The following is a 22,590-nucleotide window of genomic DNA, read 5'->3' on the forward strand; positions in this document are numbered from 1 at the left end:
CGGGGGTACAGAATACGAATTTGGTATAGTGAAATGGGTCCCCCAAAGAACCTAAGAAAGCTTATAGGTGGGGGCCCATAGTTTATATATATAAAAAAAAAAAGATTATTTTTTTTTAGTAGACATCCAGATATGGTCCAGACAGATCGACGCAATTTAGACTTGATCTGCATGTCGGATAGACGTCTCATGTTTGTTGGGTCCTTTCCAGTGTTGCCAAGACTGCGGTTTTCCCAATGAATTGTGCTACTTTAACACTGTCGCCGTGGGTAGCTTTTCATGTCCGCGGGAGGGTTTTGTTGTGACAACTAGGCAACCCTGCTCTCTTCTCTGAGTTATGCTTACTTTGTCTGGAGTCTGGATGTTCGCGCACGAAGCGTTGGTATCATACCTCTTTCAGAAGCAGCTCCAGCGCTGAACTGACCCTCATTTGTGAGGCAATCTGAGTAAAATGTTAGCGCAAAGAATAGGTATTTTCCGGGTTTTTTTCTGGGACATTTCCTTCAAAAATGAAAGTTAACCATGCGCCGTGTCCTCAGTGGTCTATGTTCATTGGTGCAACCCAAAACAGACATTTTTCATGGCTCTTTGATGCTGACATTGTATCTCCAGCAACTACAGCAAGAGAACAGTAGCCTAATGACTGGACCACAGCTTCTCACTCAGGACTGTGTATATGCTAATAGCACAGTGACAGAGAGCGTCACAAATTGCCGGGACTTTCACCGACTATGTCGTCATTGTCTGGAACTGCTTGTGTAGAGACTATTTTTGATTTTTTTTTAAATTATAAAACAATGAGTGAGTGGATATTTACCATTATGGGATGTTTTTTTCACACACTGTGGCCACACTGTTCAAACACCTTCTAAAAGTGATTTTTGAATTCTATGGCACCTTTAAAAAATGTAGGCTATGCTAAATCATGGAAAATGATGCAGATGTGTCTTGCAAACCGCTGATGACAGGTTAGCTTTGAAAATGGCAAAGTCATTAATTGACAGAAAAAGGCTGAAAGATCTCTTTAAGAACCATTTTAAATAATTAAATATGATTTTTCTCCTATAATAACTCCTTTTTATTGAATGTTTTTTAAATCATTTTCAGTGTTCTTAAATGCAGTAATTACATTATATTTCTGATGTTTTTAAAGAAAACTTGTACAGTTATAAAGTGTCATGAAAATAAGTATAAAATGTGATATGTTTTTGAGACAGAAAGAATTGAGGGAGAGAAATTAGTGGAAGAGATAGGACATGGAAATATAGAGAGAAATTTTATAGAGATCCATGCAGAAGGAGGAGATCCTAAGAGAATATAAGAATATATAAGATATATATATATATATATATATATATATATATATATATATATATATATATATATATATATATATATATATATATATATATATATATACAGTACAGACCAAAAGTTTGGAAACATTACTATTTTTAATGTTTTTAAAGGAAGTTTCTTCTGCTCATCAAGCCTGTATTTATTTGATCAAAAATACAGAAAAAATAATAATATTGTGATATATTATTACAATTTAAAATAATTGTTTTTAAATTTATTATACTTTAAATTATCATTTATTTCTGTGATGCAAAGCTGAATTTTTAGGATCATTATCACATGATCCTTTAGAAATCATTCTAATATGATGATTCATTATCAAAGTTGGAAACAGTTCTGCTGCTTAATATTTTTTCAGAACATGTGATACTTTTTTAAGATACTTTGATGAATAAAAAAAAAAGAAGCTATGTTTTTAAAATATAAATATTTTGTAATAACAATATACACTACTGGTCAGTAATTTGGGGTCAGTAATTTTTTTTCTTTCTTTTTTTTAAATAAAATCAATACTTCTATTGAGCAAGGATGTGTTAAATTGATAAAAAGTGATAGTAAAGACAATATATTATTAGAATATATATTATTAGATTTTTTTTTTATTTTGAATAAATGCAGTTATTTTTAACCTTTTATTCATCAAATATATTAGACAGCAGAACTGTCTCCAACACCCATAATAAATCAGAATATTAGAATGATTTCTAAATGATCATGTGATAGACTGGATGTTACATGTGACACTGAAGGCTGGAGTAATGATGCTGAAAATTCAGCTTTGCATCACAGGAATAAATTATTTTTTTAAAAGTATATTCAAATAGAAAACTATTATTTTAAGTTGTAATATTACTGTTTTTTATGTATTTTTGATCAAATAAATGCAGGCTTGATGAGCAGAAGAAACTTCTTTCAAAAACATTAAAAATAGTAATGTTTCCAAACTTTTGGTCTGTACTGTATATATATATATATATATATATATATACATTTTTTCAATTGTTTTGCTTCAATGACAGGTTCAATTTATTTTTTTAATAAAGATCTAAAGGATTAGCAAATCAGATTTATTTTCACAGCAGAGTCAGGTTGGGGTTCCAGTTATGCATATTTTTATAATTTTGAGTGAGCTGCATATAAACCAGCCACATACATTCTTGTAAATAGAATTTAGCAATGAGGAACAGATTTCTGATTAAGATGATCATGCAAAACTCATTATTTTGAACACATGGACTGTTTATTCTGATACAAAGTAAAAGCAAATCCTAGTGTAAAAGCAATTCAGTCCAAAGCCAGGGTTATATTTAGTGCAGATATGTTAGCCAAGGTACACATCACTGCATTTGGAATCCTTCCATTACTTTTCACATACATTATCAGATCTAGATAGAAGCTCAGTTTATATTGTGAGCATGGAAATCATGACAGTGCACCAACAAACTCTCCTATGCTTTTTATTACAAGTAAAGCCACGATTCAACAGCCTCCCCTGGTGGATGCAATGATTCACATGCAACGAGAATGATCTAGATGCGCTTTGAGCCTTTGAAAGTCCAAACCATTGGCCTCAAACTCAATTCCTGGAGGGCCACAGTTTTGCTCTGCACCGTTTTTGTATGCATGGTATTTATTGTATCTAAACAAGACATGTTCTACATCTTCCTTGATTTGACATCTTGTGCGTAATCAAATACTCTTCCCTATTATCAGTCCAGTATGACCCAATCTCAGCCTCCTTTAAGTATACCACTTCTTCTCGCCTGTTTGCTAAATTTCACCTCTTGATCTTCAATACAAAGCCAGATTATCTCTGGCGACTGTCCTCTGGTGAATCTTTATAATAAAGGAAACTGTGTCTTGAGAGCGCAGGCGCGGTGGCCAAGTGGTAAGGCGTCGGTCTCGTAAACCGAAGATCGCGGGTTCGAACCCCGCCCGTGCCTTTTAAATCCATTACATTCCAACACGCACTCACGATACATGGACTTGGTAAACTAAACGAATAGCAAAATGTTGCGCGGTTTGGTTTATCTTAAAACATTACACCGAGATACACTCGGAATGGGCATAATAAGATTAGTCTCTACCGGGGTCATCAGATCAGCTGCCGGAGACATAACGCTTGCTCCAGCCCTCATCAAACACACCTGATCGCTTTAAAAATATCAGGCAGTTGTGGTGGAGCAGACTGGACACCACCAGAAGCGCAAATATCACGAGAGATCTCACTAATAGTCAGTGAACGTTATATGACTGATTGGGTGTATTTGTTAATATTGGTAGTCTACATGAAATAACTATAGTTAGACTAATAAAGTGTGCAATAATATCTCTATAATGCAATTCGTCTTTGCATTTCCTTCTAAAAAGATTTGCTTCCATTTAACGAGCTAAAAGAGCTAAAGTTTAAATATGGAAGGCTGAAACACTCGATTTCTTTCTTTTTCTTTTATTATTCATATTTCTTAGCTTTTAGATTATTTTAAAATTGTGTAAGTTTTATATTTCTAACATTATCCGTGAATCAGTAGGCTACAAACTGATATTAATTAGAACAATTAATAAGCAAAGTCAGTTCATTACGATCGTATGATCGTCTTTTATTTTACCTGCATTTAATTAATGATAATAATTTAAAAAAAAACAAATCTAACTCTAAATAGAAAAAAGAGAGCAGTTATTAGATAAAGAATATCACCTCATAATGTGGTGGAATGTGTATTAAAAATAAAAAATCTTGTAGAACGTGATGAATAAGTTAATTTTATTTCATTTATTTTTTTCACTTCTATATGACATTTTCATAAATGTTGCGTTATTCAACAACCTACAACACATCTGTCGAATTCAAATCTTTATTAATATAAACTAAATCTATTATAAAACGGCAAGTATGAGTAATAAACATAGACTGCGTAATAAATCATTGACATGAAGCACAGCCTCTTGTCTTTGAAACCGGAAGCGCGGTTGTCTGCTGTGTGACGTCACTGTAATTTCCTCTTTAGCAAAAGGCAACGTCACAATCTCAGCAACAGAGGGCGACAGAGAGCAACAAATCAGTGCAGCAATCCTACAGGTTTGATTGCAGATTCATAAATCGCATGTTTTAATGTATTTAAAGGCCCCAAATCTATCACACTTGTGACGTTCAGCGCAGAAAAGAGCGATATAGAACAATCTAAAACTAAATCATTAATACAATTTAGGTCCTCAGTTCAACTAACATGACATCCCAGTAAAAAAAAACAACAACCTTAAACTAAATGGATGGATGCTATGACGAAAAGGCCATTTAACCGACAAAACAGTGAAAATAAGTAAACTCCGCCATAACGACTCGGGGGTTTCTAAGAACGTCCCTTCCTAGTTTCTATATTTGGAAATGACTTCTAGGAAAATAGAAACTGCCAGCTCCGTATCCAGTTCCACGTGTTTAACTTCGCTCCCTTTTAAAGCAAAAGCCAAGCATCGGGCAGCAGCGCCCTCGCACGTGAGCGATTTTTCATTCTGCCACCCATTGATGATCATTAATAGACTGGAGAATGTAGAGAAATCTAGCGCACAATTGGCGCGTGTTGCTGGGAATGGCATCTTCCCCTGCACGGCCCCTGCTCAGTGCTTACTGCTTACCTAGTAGCGTGACCATGAAGCAATGCACGAGCAGTGAGATCTTAACATGCACAGAGTCAGTCTGCTGCTCATCTCACCAGCGGGAGCACGTACAGCGTGCACTTAAACAAAAAATATCTGATTCTCATCAGCCACATGTTTCTTTCAACCCCACGGCGCGTCTTTATTCATTCGAGGTAAGTTTCCAGCGATATCGAATCGATACGCGTTTGCGCGTGCTTTCAAACGCAGGTGTGATCGGAATCAGAACACTTATTGATTCCACTGATGATGATGATGATGATGATGATGATGGTGATGTCATAATAGGCTTTCTGCGAAACGTTACAACGGGAATATGCGGTAGAATTTAACACGGACATGTAGAGATCGCCAACGGGATGCGTCTTTTAAAGCATCGGCATAAAATTTTAGGTCCATATTGCTGCTTTTCGCAGATGTTGCTTCCCGACAGAGGCAGACAGATTGTGTCTGAAAGAGTACCTGAACTCTCTGGGGAGTCGAACACACTGTCTGGGATTCAATTGACGCCCAGTTGTCTCCTGACAAACAACACTTAATAATTCGGACAGCGTTTTAATAAAGCCTTGCTCAAATCATACGCTTGAAAAGTTCATGTGATCGCTTTTGTGGCCACTGTGATATGTTATTGCATGTGTTTTTTTTCATTGAAGACATGGCTAAAGAAGGTCACTTGAGGTGATAGAAACATCAAATTAATGAACGTGCAGTGCATATGGCTATTCAGTTAAATTTAAGTTTATTTGTATATAGCACTATTAAAAATAGGCTACCTATTGTCTTGCATTTTAACAAAAAAATGCATGTTTCAGTGTTATAATCAGGAAGTATTCTTTAATCATTAGTCAAAGTAATGTCTAATGGCAGTTATACCTAGCTATAAGAAGATGTGTTTGGGGAAAAAAAAAAAAATTTTGGTTAGTAGGCCTATTAGTCATATGCTCAGAGACTGCTTTAGCCTATATCAAATTACAGTGGAATTCTTTAGTCGTAATTGGGGTAAATGTATTTGGCCATAATTGCTTATTATTATCTGTCAGTGTTTGAATATGCACCGTGATTTCAGTGACGGGACTTTGGGGGCAAGATGAGTATTGATCTCAATCCAACTGGCCCGTAAAGTCCCGCTTCTGGGACTCACTCTAACAGCGTGAAAAGAATACAAAAAGTTAAACTTAAAGTAGTTATTTCTCAATAAACTTTATCAGTAACAGGTACTTAATTTAATATGATCTTGTTGACGTTTGTGCCGGATGATTGTGAGGCAAATGGTTTTATTGCAAAAATGTTGTGCAATAAACTTCAATTATACACTGTTTTTACAGCAATTGCATAAAAAAAAATCTGGTTCCCCAAAGAACCTTTCAGTAAACACAAAAGAGCTGTTATTTTATTAGGGGAAAGAATGGAATGGTTCCATGGATGATAGAGGTTCTTTGTGAAATCATGAATGCCAATATATATAAAAAAAATCTTGGCACAGCTTCAGTCCATTTTCTTTTGCAACCGAGTGTTGATTTTGAGACAGCACTGCGTTGCAAAAGAATATGATCTGAAACTGTGCTAAAGTTTCTGAATGTAATGCTGCAGGGAGAATGAGGGGCTTTTGGGGGCACTTGTGTTTCAGTTTCACCATCATAATGCCCCTAAAAATCCTTATTGCTCTTGCACTGATCACCATTTATGTTTTAGCTATTCGCATGCATATGTTATGAATGCATAGTCTGCTTTTATTGCTGAATTTAGCTTTTGGCATAGAAAGGAGTTATGCATTCCAAGGACTGACCACCACAGTCTGCCTACACTTACAATAAAATGACATTGCTAATACCACCAGTTCCATTCATTTGTGAATATCACACATTATGTTTGGTGCTCAATTATGTTGTGCTGCACCAAAGGCAGCTCACTAAATGCCTTAAGCATCTGCTGGATCCACTCAAGCAAGCATTCTGTCATCCAGCTGATGGTGGCAACAATCCGCGTTAATTCTCAGTCTCCATTTTACATCATGCACAGTTTGATCTTGCTGAAACATATAGAACAGGCCCATCCCCCGAGGGCCGCTCAAATAGCCAGACAAAATAGACAAGTAAGCACTAAAGGAATTTCGACAGTCCGAGTACATTCACAGCTCTATTGAAGTTGTTGTGAAGTATGCTGGTCATGAATGGTTCTATAGGAGTTTGACACTCTACATGGGCCATTCACGCCAGTCATGATTTAATTATAACATGCTGCTCAAAGCTATTGCTGACAAAAATGAATGAAGATTGGAGTAATATAGGCTGCTATGTGCTTTATGTAAACAATACAGGTATTTTCCTGATACAGATAAATCTAAGAAATGATCAGCAGGAAAAAAGCAATAGAAACTTTCGCTAGTGTGTTTCGGTGTTCTTTTAGTGCACTCTAAAACATGTCATGCCATGTTATTATAAGAACAAGGGGTCTATTGCTAGTTGAGGGAACGGGATGTGATTCCAAGAATGTGAAGAGCCTAATGCCACATGTTAGCAGGGGATAGTTTTGTTACGACTTGCCAAAGTGCAATACTTTAGATTATTGTGTAGTAAACTTTCACATTCTCTGTGTCTATTTTTTGCCTTATGGTTCATAATCGCTACAGTAACATTACATTTACAGGCCTTTTGGCTTGCATTCTGGCCTGTACCTCTTTAAAATGGGCACTGGGCACAAGTCCTGCTGGAATTAGCTGTGGTGCTTTCTTTTTTCTGTGGCTCTGTTACGGCTCAACTCAACTGGTAATAGGAGAAAGGGAGAGTTTCAGATGGAAAAGTAATTATTGACACCCCACACAGCCAACAGTTCATCTTTCCTCCCTGAACTCACGTCACTTCGCATGACAGAGTTGTGGTGCCTGCATGTACTGGAATAGATTCTAGTGACACACATTTGTGTATGTTAATATTTATTGATATAAATTGGAATTCAAACAGTGTGAGCAAAAGCCACACTAAACAACAACAAAAAAAACCCTACTTTAAAAATAAGATAACTCCCACTCCACAAATTTGACACTTTAAAGCATAGTGTTGTGTTTCCTGCAAAGTCAATGAATACAAAGTTCTTGCTTATTGTTGCTTTTGACGTCATTAATGCCTCTGAATCAGTTTTAAAGAATGCACTGGAGAATCATTTGTGCTGAGTTGGCAGTTCACATTAACAGTTTTACATGAAATGGTTTGGGTTGTCAAAAACCCCATGTAGAATCTTGCCCCGACAAAAAGAGTCCTCACCCTCCTTAGAGGAATAGTTCACCCAAAAATGAACATATGGTGAAAATGTTCTCTCTCTATTCAGGATGAGATTGTATCTTCATTGAAATTGAAGATGAGATTCAATTAAATTGAATGTAGCATTACATTACCTGCTCAACATCTGCTGTGAATGGGTGCTGTCAGAATGCATTTTCACTATGTTAATCGAAAAATGTAGATTTTCACAATATGTTAATCAGTGTACTGGAGTCATGTGGATTACTTGTGGATTATTGTGATGTTTTTATCATTAGACGGCCCCCATTTACAGCAGAGGATCTACTGGTAAACAAGTGATGGAATGCTAAGTTTCTTCAAATCCTTTCTGATGTTTGGTCATGTTTTATTTATTGTACACATAATAGAAGTTAGCAGTAAAGTCAGTGGAGCTGTCATCACTGTCAGTGTACATTATTTGATAACACAAGAAAAGCCAATTATTTCTAATTATAAACTAAACTGTTAGATTAGCTTAATATTAAAAGACCAAAAACTGATTAAACAATCTTATCATTTGCTCAAACAAGCGAACCTACAAGAGATGGGTTGGAGCATAATGTAAGAGAACTCACAGCTTGTGCCTCCTGAGTGTCACTCCATGATTTTCTGTTATGCTTATCTTGCATGTCACGGTCGCAGACAGACAAATCAAACAAAAACCCTACTTTGGAAGCAGGCAGCAAAAAGTGTTTCTCTCTTCGGTAAACATCTTCACCCTTTCCTCAGGGTAAAGCCGCAGGCTTATACCACTGTGAGGTTTAGACAAATTGAACTGAATCCATTGGGAAATAAACTTGATGAGCTGAGAATGCAATTATTACAGTTTAAAAACTAATGTAAACAACCAAATCATCAGTATGGCTCACAATAGGCCAGTAAAACACATTTTTATACAGTTCATACAGTGCATTGCATAGGCCCTTATTCAGAGAAGCAATTCATGCACACCGCTTTCTTAAAAAAAGACCTTTCATAAACAAGAAGAAACACTTAATTTGCATGGTAGGTAACACACAGTTTAATTTGACCATTGCGGTGCTTGTAAATGCTGATAGGTATATCTTAAATGTCAAGACGTACCCATGCAATAATTCTTCTGCTAGAAACACCATCCCGTGCAATGATTCTCACGGGTATCAGCAGGGTAAGATATATACGATAAAATTACACGTGACAAGTCCCCCTTGCGCAAAGCAAGAGGAATATGTTTACCGTTTCTTGCCCTACGGTTATATTTGGAAATCAAGAGAAAGTTTGAACAGAAGAGTGCATGTCATTAGAGAGCATCAAACGTCACCTTGCTGCTTCTGCCATGAGAGTATATCTATATCTGACACAGATAAATCCACAGCTTAAGCCTTTCAACTTCACTTTGATGTAATTTCACAGATTTTCTCAAATATTGCTAACTCATAGATATCTTTAAACAAAAGTTTGGTTTTAACATTTAAAAAAAATGTGTTATATAATATTTCCTACATTTTCTTTAATTTACAGATACTGTGATTGCAGCACCATGTGAAAGCAGTAGTTTTTGTTTACTGATGCCATTGTGGAGTTCATTCGCTGTAGTCATGATTTATTTATTCTGTGAGCGAATGTGTCCACTGTTTAGTAATGGGGGGGCTACCAAGATAAATCATGTAGTGGTCGGCTAGTCATATGATCTCAATCATGCCCTCATGAGACAGTCTTCTCTGTGTAAAATAAAATTGCTTTTATTTGGCTGCTGATATGGCTGTAGTCTTCATGAGTGGACATCATTTAAAACATATTTTTCCAAAGTAGATTGGCAGACAGACAGACATTGATCCTTTTTGAGAAACGGTAGTGCATTAGCTAAAACACAGTCAAACCGCATAATAGACAAAGAGAAGAGTCCACATCTAAAAGGGGTCATATGATGTTGCTAAAAAGAACATTATTTTGTGTATTTGGCGTAATGAAATGTGTTTATGCAGTTTAAGGTTAAAAAAACACAGTATTTTCCATATAATGTACATTACTGTTTCTCCTCCACGTCCCGCCTTCTGAAAAGCGTTGATTTTTACAAAACTCATCATTCTGAAAAAGCGAGGTGTGCTCTGATTGGCCAGTTATCCAGTGTCGTGATTGGCTGAATACCTCAAGTGTGTGATGTAAATGTTCAGAAATTTAGCATTAGAGGGAGTGTCAGGCATGTTTAGAAACCAAATAATTTAAGTAATTTGTGGATTAGTGCTTACTGGAGATACAAATCGCTTCAAACGATTCAGTTCGATTTGAACTGGTTCGACCGGTTCACTAAGAAGATCCGGTTAAATAGAACGATTCTTTCGCAATCCGGACATCACTAGACGAGATAAAACACATTACAAACTAGGCATTTGTTGCATCCAGTGGGAGCATAATTACTGATTATAATGACTTATACTATCTTTTTACGCGTCGCTTATTGCACCACATGAAAACATACTTACAGACTGTGTGTCAGAAACACAAGACTGTCCTTGCAATGTTGTAACTGTGCCACTTTATGGAAACATTGCAGGCTACTGGTTCTGGAAACAGTCCTCCATAAACTGCACAGCACACATCTGAATATCTGCGTTGAACTGTTCTGGAACAGTGTTGTAAATACAACTTAACCACTGACTTCTGTGTCCTCGTTTGGAAGACCAAAAAAAGTAGTTTCGCTTTCACAACAAAACACACAGCGTCTCCACATTATGGCGGCAGCGGCAACAGCGAGAAAAAAAGTTACGACTTCTTTCTTTGTGTGAACATTTGGGTGGTGTTATGCAAATCTTTCCACATCGTGATGAATGTGGAGGCATGTTAGAACGAGCCGTTTTAGGAGGGCGTCAACAAGTCTTAATCTCTTTGAATTTGAGACTTTAGTCTTTGCCACTTTACAGATCTTCTTTAGGCACAAAGAGCTTGTAACAGAGAAATGAACATTTTTAATTGCATCATATGACCCCTTTAAGATACACAATTTATATATATAGGCTAATATTAATTTCTTAAGGTGCTAAAATGGAAGACAATAAACACGGACTCTGCTTTAATCTAAAATTTTCAAACATTACCTTCGAATTGTCAGACTGACTTCCAGGAAATTACCACTGTTCACTTAATCAACATCTTTCTGGTGCATCCTTAAAACACCATTAATCACTAAAATACAGGTAAACTGTGTGATGTCAATTATCAGAAATGACCTTTAAACACTGTGTCATTGTCTTCATCTGCATGGCTGATGAGAAGTGCTGCCCAATATGGTATCTGTCCAATTTGACAAACATTGTGATAGCCATTAGAGGCCTATTCCTCGTTTTTGCCATTAAAAACGGCACAATAGTATCCGACTGCAGATCTCCAGCACTTATGAATGAAAAAAAAAGTGGGATCTCTTTTTAAAAAGCGTGAAAGGGATGATGGTAAAAAATTGCCAGTCTACCACGTTTGCGGACAATAACAGTCTGTTTATTATAAGTGTGAGCTGTAATTTTCTCATCTGCTGCTTCGAGGTATGGAAGCACATGGGTAGCAATATTCAATTTGGAATGTAATATGCAAAATGACAATGCAATATGTAAAATGGCAATGCATTTCTGTATTTACATTTTCATTTTCCAATACATTTGTGCAACGTTTGGTGCAAAATGAAAATGAAAATTAAATAACATAATTTTCATTTGCCATTTCATACACCAGTTTAATATGTAAAATGAAAATTAATTTTAATGCTTTATAAGTTGCAAAATTAAAATTAAAATGTATTACAGAAATTATTAGATATGTATAACATGTTCAAGCAAAAACTGTGGCAAAATTATCATTTAAATGCTATTTTTCTTAAATGCATTAACACTCACAGTCAAGACACTTACGATTGCATTTTCATTCAGTGTCCCGCAATGAATGTAGCAAAATTCAATGTGCATATTGAAAATGCATTCCGAGCCGATCACGTGTCCGCCCCCTCCCGCCATGTCAATCACTGCGTGAACAAGGCGGGGCTTGCAGAAGGTCAGAGACTCAAATCTCAAGAAGATTCAAGTGAGAGAACATGGACAAGACCGTTGGTCCGTGTACGTTTTGATCATTTCGGTTTATGGCTTCAATATTTCATTTGCACTTGTGGGCGGGGCTGAAACGCTGCTTTCATTTGATTGGTCGAATCGCTCCAGCTTCAGCTCGGTCTTTTCATTCTTTCAGGCAGAATAAGAGTCAGTGTGAGTGAAGCACTGTAATGTCTGAAACTACACTCACTGTTAATTAGCATAATATTTGAATCAGATGATGCTGGGCACATAATTCGTGCTGCTGCGACTTGCAAGAGACCCCGTTAAATTATTTCTAGGTTATAGTATTGTATAAATATTGTCCCTCTGATAAATACAGTGCAAATAGTTCTGTCTCTTTGGATAAAAGTGAAGTGGAAATAATAATCAATAATAGACTGAACAGTTCCATGTCTGTAACATTTACCACTCTCATATTTTAAGTCATAAGGCACTAGGTATGTGTGTGTGACATTAATAAATAATTGTAAAAATTAATATCGTTACATTTCTGAAATAAAAATAGTACAATTAGCTCTGTGCTGCTCAGTGCTCCTGTAGCCTACCCCAGAGCGCCCTCTCGCGGCTGTAGACGGTAATGTTTTCTCTTGGTTCTGAATAAATGCGAATTATATGTTTTTTTCCTCGTCATGACGTATTTTTGGACTGATGCAACTTATACCGAAAAATACGGGTAACATTATTATTATTATTTATTATGAGAGTAACTGACACAGACGGTTTTTTGCACTGTTTTTATCAGTGGGACAATATTTATACAATACTATAACCTAGAAATAATTTAACGGGGTCTCTTGCAAGTCGCAGCAGCACGAATTATGTGGCCAGCATCATCTGATTCAAATATTATGCTAATTAACAGTGAGCGGTGGTTTCAGACATTACAGTGCTTCACTCGCACTGACTCTTATTCTGCCTGAAAGAATGGAAAGACCGAGCTGAAGCTGGAGCGATTTGACCAATAAGATGAAAGCAGCGTTTCAGCGCCGCCCACAAGTGCAAATGAAATATTGAAGCCATAAACCGAAATGATCAAAACGTTCACGGACCAACTGTCTTGTCCATGTTCTCTCACTTGAATCCTCTTCTTGAGATTTGAGTCTCTGACCTTCTGCAAGCCCCGCCTTGTTCACGCAGTGATTGACATGGCGCGGGGGGGGGGGGGGGGGGGGGGCGGAGACGTGATCGGCTCGGAATGCATTTTCAATGTGCACATTGAATTTTGCTACATTCATTGCGGGACACTGAATGAAAATGCAATCGTAAGTGTCTTGACTGTGAGTGTTAATGCATTTAAGAAAAATAGCATTTAGATGATAATTTTGCCACAGTTTTTGCTTGAACATGTTATACATATCTAATCATTTCTGTAATACATTTTTATTTTAATTTTGCAACTTATAAAACGTTAAAATTAGTATTCATTTTACATATTAAAACTGGTGTATGAAATGCCAAATGAAAATTATGTAATTTAATTTTCATTTTCATTTTGCACCAAATTTTGCACAAATGTCTTGGAAAATGTAAATGTAAATACAGAAATGCATTGCCATTTTACATATTGCATTGTCATTTTGCATATTACATTGCAAATTGAATATCGCTACCCATGTGCTTCCATATCGAGGAGAGTTTACCCCAAAATGAAAACGTTATCATTTACTCACCCTCATGTCATTCAAAACCTGTATGAGTTTATTTCTTCCGCTATAAACAAAAGAAGATATTTTTAAGATTGTTGGTTCCATAGACATGAGTATATGGTGACAGAGTTTTCATTTTTGGGTGAACTATAACTTTAAATGCTTGAACTCTTTAAATTCTGATTGGCTGTCAATGTTTTTATTGTATATCAGCTGGAGAAGAAATGTTTTAAGAGTATCCCAACCATATCACTCCTCTGTATCATTATAGTTGTAGTGTGGTCTTTGCAATTCTTATAGAATTATGATTATTGAAACATTATTTTAGCAGTCATGCTTGGTGTGAACAGGTCTTTACTGTAAACAGCACAGTGAGGATGAGTGAACCACCTAGACGATTCAATTGTGTATGAACAGTGACACTGCCATCTCTCTACTGAGAAACATAGCTTTGCCATTGTTAACAACATTTCTGCATAGTGGTACTTCTTCAGTGTTTTTATTGTATTGACCAATGTTGTCAGCAAGCCCAGAAGTACAGAGTTTGCCACCACAGCAGAGATATCATGACGGTTAACAGTACAAAACTTTAAAGACCTGGGATTACAAAATAATGATCTCCCTGCAAACATGCTATGGAAGATGTCTTGCCATCTGGTGCTCATTTAAAAGAGATTACAGACCTGACAATGCTGGTTTTGTTGTTTTGATTTGCCAGTGGGCTCAGTAATGGATCATGCTCTTGGACTTTCTACACTGTCTTTGTGGTTATCACGAGCACATCACACACTGCCTACATGCTCCTGTGAGACAGTAAAGTGGCTTCTGACTGCTGTTGCAAACATCTTATTTCTCAACACTCTAAAAAATGAAGGTTCCAAAGGGGCATTTGGCAGCGATTGCATAAAGAAAATTTTTATGGATTCCAAAAGAACCTTTTAGTAGACCGTTTTTAAAAGTGTGTGAAGTGGGTTTTTAATAATCTAAAGAATTTTTTTCACTATGTTGTCCATTGGAATACATACCTACATACAGTATTTCAAAGGGAAATGTTCCATGGATGTTAAAAGTTCTTCATGGAACCAATAAATAACAATTTTTTCAAGAGTGTGTACGGTAACTTTTATTCACAGTGGATCATGGATGCAATATCGATATTAAAGGAGTGTAGTACAATCTACAGCATTCATGGCATGTTGATTACCATTTTTGTTTAAAAAAATAGGTTACACTGATACTTGGAAGATGTAAATAATTTTTTTTATATTGACCTAGGAAACACTGATATAAATTATTTTGTAGTAAATACTACATAAAAACAATTGTAATTTCTATGTTAAATAATTTAAGGCAAGAATTAAAAAAAATTAAGTAAATTCCATGTTAGTACTTAATTTAAGCTTAGTATATTTACTTGGAACTGTTTGTTGTTATAAGGATTATTCAAGTAAATATCAAAGTTCTGATCCCATATTTCCCATAATGCACTTAGGCATGAATAATTTAAAATGTTTAATTTTTCACTGTTTTCAAGTTGTATTTACACTGTTTTTTGTTTGCTTTTGATGGTAAGTTTAGTAACCTCGGTGTTCATTTGGGTATTAATTATATTGAATGGACATCTCTTAAAAGGATAACAATCTGTCTATTTGCTTACTTACAGATTTGATTTAATTCAATACTTACGATTTACTTAAAATATATGTATGCAATCCTTGCAAAAGAAAGAAAAATTAAGTGAATCTTACTTATTGTTTTTCAGTGCACTAAATTACTGTTATTTAACAGCACACCTTTTTACAGTGATGAGCACTATTTCAGTAAAATTTATAAATAACCAGTCAATCAAATTTACCGGGAACTCCCGAGCAAACTTAACTTAAACATTTCTGTTTAAATCTAATAATAATTATGTTTAGGCTTTTACTTGTCAGATTTTTGTAAATTAACTAGCCTTTTCTGAGTGAGAATTGTTTCCAAGCTTTTTTCAAGTAAATCCTACTCCACATTTTCTTCAGTGTAGTCCACCAAAAAACCTAAAAATAAACATTCGGTCATCATTCACTCAACCATATTTAGTTCAAAAACTGCATGACTGACTTTTCTCTGTGGAACATGAAAGAACACATTTTGAGAAATATCGCATTGTTGGTTTTTTGCCCAATGTGGAGTGGAGGTCAATGAGGACTAAAACAGTTTGGTTCCCAACATTCTTCAAAATATCTTCTATGTCCTACAGAAGAAAGAAAGTAATATGTTTATGAAAAGACATGAGGCTGAGTAAATGATAACTTTCCTTTTAACTTGAGCTATTCTTTTAAAGACATTTCATAATGCGGCGGTGGACCGAGCTCCTCACCTTCCAATGTTACATAAAGAAGCACATGTCAACAGTGCAAGTTATCTATTGAGAGGCGTTTTTTTTTCTCTTGATGTATTAAAGAGATCAGAGGGGGTGAGGAAAATGCTGACTGGCTCTATTGTCAGTGAATGCCTTGAAAGACTTAAGTTTTATGATCCATGCATCCTCTTCCTGCAGGGGTATTACAGCGTGGCAAACCATTAGTCTGCATTCTTTGTATCTGTAATGCTCCTGTTGTGTGGGAGAGGAGTGTAGCCACGCTGTCATGAGTCATGGGGTCAGGGAGAAGCAAGACACACACACACACACACACACACACACACACATACATTAGACGAAGCTCCCTAGCAGCTCAGCTCTTAACTGAAACCACATGCCACCCCCTCACAGCCAAACCTATTGAATGAACGTCTTATTTTCAATAAAAGCTGAGCCCAGCTTCATGCATTAAGGTGACTGGCAGTCATCTGATATTCATTTGCTAGCATGTTTGTCTCATCGCTGCCATTTTTCTTGTCTGCGTTCACAGTGAGGAGCTGTTGTAAGTCTTTGGGTTTTGGGGGAAACTTGCTGCGATTATTCCCTAGTGCAAGTCCTTGAAGATTTACTTCCTGTGTGCTCTTGTGGCTGCTGTGTCTTGGGCCTTTTTCAAGGGGAAATGAGAAAGGAAAGCCAGTGCACATGGCTTTTATTTCTGAGTTACATCCTCAGTGTTTCTGCCCACCGAATGGATTTATAGGTTCAGAGTGAAGGACAAGATGCACATAAATCACATGACAGTATGTGCAACATCTGTAAAGACAGAGGGCAGTTTTGGATCAGTGGCAGCGCTTCCCTCCCTATCTTTCATTTACATGTTTATATATGACAAGGCCAGGGAAGAGTTTTTAGACTGAAACAGATGAGACAGGTTACGACTTGAGTCACTGCTCCCAGAGAAACTGCCAGTTGATTCAGAAAAAAGATTCACTGTATGCTACAAGTACAGACGTTTCTCTCATCGGTCAAATCAAACGAAATTATCAATTACAGATCCATGTCATTATCTATCTATCTATCTATCTATCTATCTGTCTATCTGTCTGTCTGTCTGTCTGTCTGTCTGTCTGTCTGTCTGTCTGTCTGTCTGTCTGTCTGTCTGTCTAGATAGCTAGCTGTCTGACAATCTCATTTGTACACATTGATTATCGAATACTACTGGAATCAGTATATTTACAGTAATTATGAAATGCAACTAAATCATAAAAAATAGCTAATAAAAAACTACAGTAAAGTAAAACTTCAACTACATCGCTGCTTCAGCTTCTTAACTGGCTTAATGTAAAAGGCTAAATAAAGGATTGATAACTGTAAACATCTGAAAACATGGTTTGGAAAATAGGTACAAGGGACCATAAACTGTCTGAAAAAGAGATGAGGAAATATTATCTCCATAGATAATCTAATCTAATGTTCCACCTAATACATTTTATGTGGAATATACATAAACATGGAATATTGTTGGCCAGTTTCCATAAAACTAAGCATTATAAAGTAGTTGTTTCAAATGATAGTTAGATCATTGCAATAAAATGAATAACAGCCATCTTAGATGTGTAAATTGCATTTTGAAACGGTAATACTTGGATGTTGTGTTGTCAACAGTTGATTTTGGTTCAATAAACAAAGTATCTCTGCTTTATGTGCATATATTAGAAAAAATGACATGTTGCATTGGTGCCAAGGTGATTGTGTAATAGATAACTGAAATAGATACATGTCATAGATATAGGGACATTATTATTCAAAAATGCTTTTATACAAAATAATAAAATGGTATTAGTCCATTGCAAATCTTTATAACACCTTAGTAGAGGCCAATTCTCTCTCATTATTATTAATAGTAGTAGTAGTAGTACTTATAAAGCAAATATTCTGTCAGAGCATATTCTACATCCCTAAACTTTACAGCTACCTTACTAACTATGAATAAGCAGCAAATTAGGAGTTTGAGGCAAATGTTGCAATTAATGGTTTATTAATAGCAAAAATTGGACCTTAAAATAAAGTGTGTCAAAAATCTCATTAATAAAAACCAGTAACAATTCACTGTTCCTTTTGTGACAGATTTTTTATGTCAGTAAAATCAAGCAGTTCTGAATGCCCACCTCGGGCTTTCTAGGGTTTTTGATGAAGAACTTGTTTCCAAAGGCAACAGCTAAGTCATTTGTGGGAAAGGAGCAACAGTTAATTGAATAAACGCGCATTTAGTAAATGAACTGGAATCTCTAAACTGGCAGTAGCATGTTGGATCAGTAGCACACCAAAACAAACATTCATTCATACAGGCCATCCAAACAGTCTTGATGTTTGAACAAACTGGATGGAAAAACCCATGAAAAAAATTACAATCATTCTTGACATGTTGACTTTACTGGCAAATATTCGCAGAAAACCAGAAATGCTAATGCTAAATGTCATGAGACTGCAGGTCAGCTTATACAACACCATCTACACTCATAGCTATGTTACTTGAATTCAAAGGTTCTGGGACGAAAAAAAATAAAAAAGGCTAGAGATTATTTTCTTGTGCCAGTCGCCAGGTAGGAGACAGTGAGAGGAGCTCCATATGCTAGCGGTGATCTCCAGAGATTTCAATTAGATCCATCTCTCAGGGTGTTAAAGCCACAGCAATATGCTATCTGGTTACACCAATTAAGCCACGGTCAGCCTTATCATCTGATCACAATGCTTTCTACACAGCCAAAAGTGGAGTTTAAAGCCCTTGACTGGAAAGACATGAGGAAGGTTTTTTTTTTTTTTTTGGATGAGTAGCTATAATGCCAAGCTCTAAATAAACCTGCTTATACAACTTGTAGAGCTGTTCAACTTAAACCTTGAAAGTAATTATATGGCTTGCTATTACGAAGGTGATCATCTAGGCTGGATTACACATGGGAACAAAATTATACAGTACTTTCTGAAGAGAAGCAATTACACCCCTGGTGAAATGTTAGTTATGTTACTATGTTTTATTAACCGTCTTAAAGGCAAAGAAGTTGGTCACCACTCATGCACTGCATGGATGTTTCTAAATTTCCCATTTATTTTCTGTGTTTGATGACATTATTACTAACAAAACCTTTGTTTATTGTATTAAATGTTCAGAAGAAGCCTCTGGAGACCTTCCTGTTCCCTTTTCCCAGCAGCTATTTGTTAAATGTGTTTAAAGGTGCCGATTGTAATATTTCTTACTAGTTTTCCACTAAACAGTCAATTGACTCCATCTGTTCATGACAATTGTATGTCTTTCTTTCCCTTGAGTTGTTCTGGGAACTTGTAGACAAGCCCTAAAAATGCATTAGGACACTGGAGAAAGTCATTTAAAAATGAACTTTGTTGCATTGCATAAGAAAACATAAAATTGTGTGGCTTGTTAAAAAAATAGATGGCTCAAACACACAAGGGTTTCAAAATGAAACCTACTTATTCCGTTTTGATACTTTTAAAAGTGCAACATTATGTCTGTAATGTTAATGTAGTTAGTTATTTTGTGTGAACTTGATAGGAAATGACTTCATTCACTACTTCATCTGACTACTGTTGGAGTTGTTTTTTTTGTTGTTGTTTTTTTAATGATTACATTTATTCAGCAAGGATGCATTAATTGATCAAAAGTAGGAGTAAAGACATTTATAATGTTACAAAAGGACTAAATTTAAACATTTATAATGTTTAAATGCACGCTGTTCTTTTGAACTTTCTAATTATCAAGTTTCCACAAAAATATAAAGCAGTGAAACGGATTTCAACATAAGAAATGTTTCCTGAGCATCAAATTGGCATATTAGAATGATTTCTGAAGTCATGTGACACAGAGAATAGAGTAAAGATGATGAAAGTTGAGAGATTTATTTTTTTCTATCATAATTTGTTTGCAAATGAAACTCTGCTTGATATTCCCATTATCTAATAATTTCATATTAAAAACATTTAGGGGTGCCTTAAAATGCCCTAGAACACTGTCTTAAATTGTTTTGGACTGCTAAAGTTCTTAGACTGATTGACAAATATCCATTTTCCAAGTAGTGAAGGTATCATGGTTTCTAAGATTAAGCATTTTATATTCCTTTTCATCATTAATTTATGTTCACCCTAGACCTATATACAACCCTGAAGGATTGAAGTTACAGTTGTTTTGTATTACAGCTTCCAGCAACCAGCTGCACTTCATGGCTAAAGATAAAGAAAACCCCATGCGCAAGGAGTTAATAAGTCAAACAAGTAAGAGCATTGTCTACAATTTCAAGATGCTCTCGAAGGAAGTAAACAAGCAGACGTGAAATTAAGAGCCGTCTTCTTTCCCTCCTTCCATGTGACTGCAGAGGCATATGACTTCCATAACTTCATCGCTCATTAACCACCGATGGTAGGACACAATTGAGCGAGTGTTTGTGGAACTTGCCCTAGATATCCAGATCTCAGTCCTTGGCTCTGGCTGTTGGGCAGATCTTCTCCTGTTTCAGATATCTTCACCCTGCCTGACAACAGACCGTGAGGAGCTTCACATGAGAGTCCCGTGTAAGGAGTGAACTATGGGATAGAAAGGCCAGTTATGTCCACTTAAATCCCTTAACAAGCACCACAGCAAACAATAGGCAGATTAGCATTTACAGTGACGGTATTATTAAATTACCTCATCTACACATGAGCCAACAATTGAGTTACTTTTATAAATTTGTGCAGACAGTATATGTAAGAACCGCGTATTCTTTGTTCATTAATGATTTTGTGCACCACATTTTGTAAGGTCCTGAATAGAGCTAGCACTGGTTTGACCAAAAAAAAAAAACATATTCAGAAGTATCTTTCATATTCCCTATTAGCATTAAAGCTATGCATGCTAGATATTGTCTGGGCTTGTCATTATCTCGTTTAAAAAGCAATGTATTTATAAAATATATAATTAAAATGTTGATTATATTATGTTGTGTATTTTAAAATAACGCTGATAACTCTCAAACAATAAAGTAAAAACGATCAAAATTATATTGTTGTCTGTGGTTCGTGTGTAAATAAAAATTGGTGGTATGTTACCACCTAGTGGTGTATTTCATGCAACCAGCAGACCGATGTCTAGTTTCATTCAGCGTATACATTCATAGAAAAGACAACAAGCTCTATTAATGATCCTGATGTCATTTCTGTGTAATGCTGGGAATGAAAGCGAGGACAACCATTAGACCTAGAGAAAGGACGAACACCATTTATGAGGAGACTTTTAAGGACACGAGGTGGGAGCTGGACTAGAAAAGACAACACAATCTTTGCCAGCTTCAGAATTCCCATCATTCCCTGGATATTAACACATTCATTTTAGGTAAAGGAAATTGCACACCAGACCAGCTATGGTCATATTCAAAGCTCCGAATTATCCATTTATCATGTTCTGTGTGCATGTTAATTTAAACCGGTGTAATAGGCTACATCTTTAAGGTTGCTTAGAAATTCTTCTAGGCATAAACTGTGAATTAAAACTTACTATCTTTCTTTTGGGACTTAAAAAGTAATAAGAGTTTGAAAGTATTCAGATTAGGTGTATGAAGGTATAAATCATTGTGTACACCAACCGACTGTTTGTGTTGTTTGTGATTTACTGGATAAGAGGTTGTTTTTTTTTTTTTTTTTTTTTTTTTTTTTTTTTTTTTAATATTCTTGTTTTAAGCATAGACAGTAAAAGAAAGGTTCTAAGTCATTTTATGTCATAAAGCAACTGTTTGTAGTTTTTGCGATGCTGGAGCCCCCTACAGTTAAGTAAGTGGAAATTCCTGTCGTAAATACAGCACTGTCGTAATTCGAGTGGATTGCTTACAGCATTTGTTCCATCAATAAATAATTTCAACCTTTTTGTGTCTCCATTCACCAAACTTATACTCTGAACAGATGTTTGGGGCAGGGGAAGGATCAGAAGCCATTCGCCTTATTATAAACTTATCATCAGAATTATTTTGAAACTAGCCTAGTTCAAATACATGTCCTACTGGGCCTAACTTAAGTTAAAGTGCCCAATCAATATGAAATCTGTGATATTTATTCATTCAGTCAATCATTCATTGATCCTTCATTTGTAGCAGGGCTACAGTTTGATGTCTGATAAAACTGAGATTTTACAATAAATGTATTTTTAATATTAAAGGGAAGAATGAAAAGAACTTTGTTTGAAGCATATCAGGGGCTTT

At 35.8% G+C, this 22,590-nt stretch overlaps 1 long non-coding RNA gene and 1 other non-coding gene across 3 annotated transcripts; both read left to right on the forward strand.

The window, feature by feature from the left end:
• The first annotated feature begins 3,230 nt into the window (after positions 1–3,230).
• Positions 3,231–3,302, forward strand: trnat-cgu (transfer RNA threonine (anticodon CGU)). The gene has a single exon. It is a non-coding gene; the product is annotated as a tRNA-Thr (tRNA).
• A 1,279-nt stretch (positions 3,303–4,581) lies between these two features.
• On the forward strand, positions 4,582–21,397 carry LOC132149770 (uncharacterized). Of its 2 annotated transcripts, none has more exons than XR_009435058.1 (2): positions 4,582–5,168; positions 20,561–21,397. It is a non-coding gene; the product is annotated as an uncharacterized LOC132149770 (long non-coding RNA). The 2 variants fall into 2 exon arrangements; XR_009435059.1 differs by lacking the exon at positions 4,582–5,168 and adding an exon at positions 17,504–19,583.
• The last annotated feature ends 1,193 nt before the right edge of the window (positions 21,398–22,590 follow it).

The sequence above is a fragment of the Carassius carassius genome, chromosome 1 (genome assembly GCF_963082965.1).
Source record: "Carassius carassius chromosome 1, fCarCar2.1, whole genome shotgun sequence".
Classification (NCBI taxonomy): domain Eukaryota; kingdom Metazoa; phylum Chordata; class Actinopteri; order Cypriniformes; family Cyprinidae; genus Carassius; species Carassius carassius.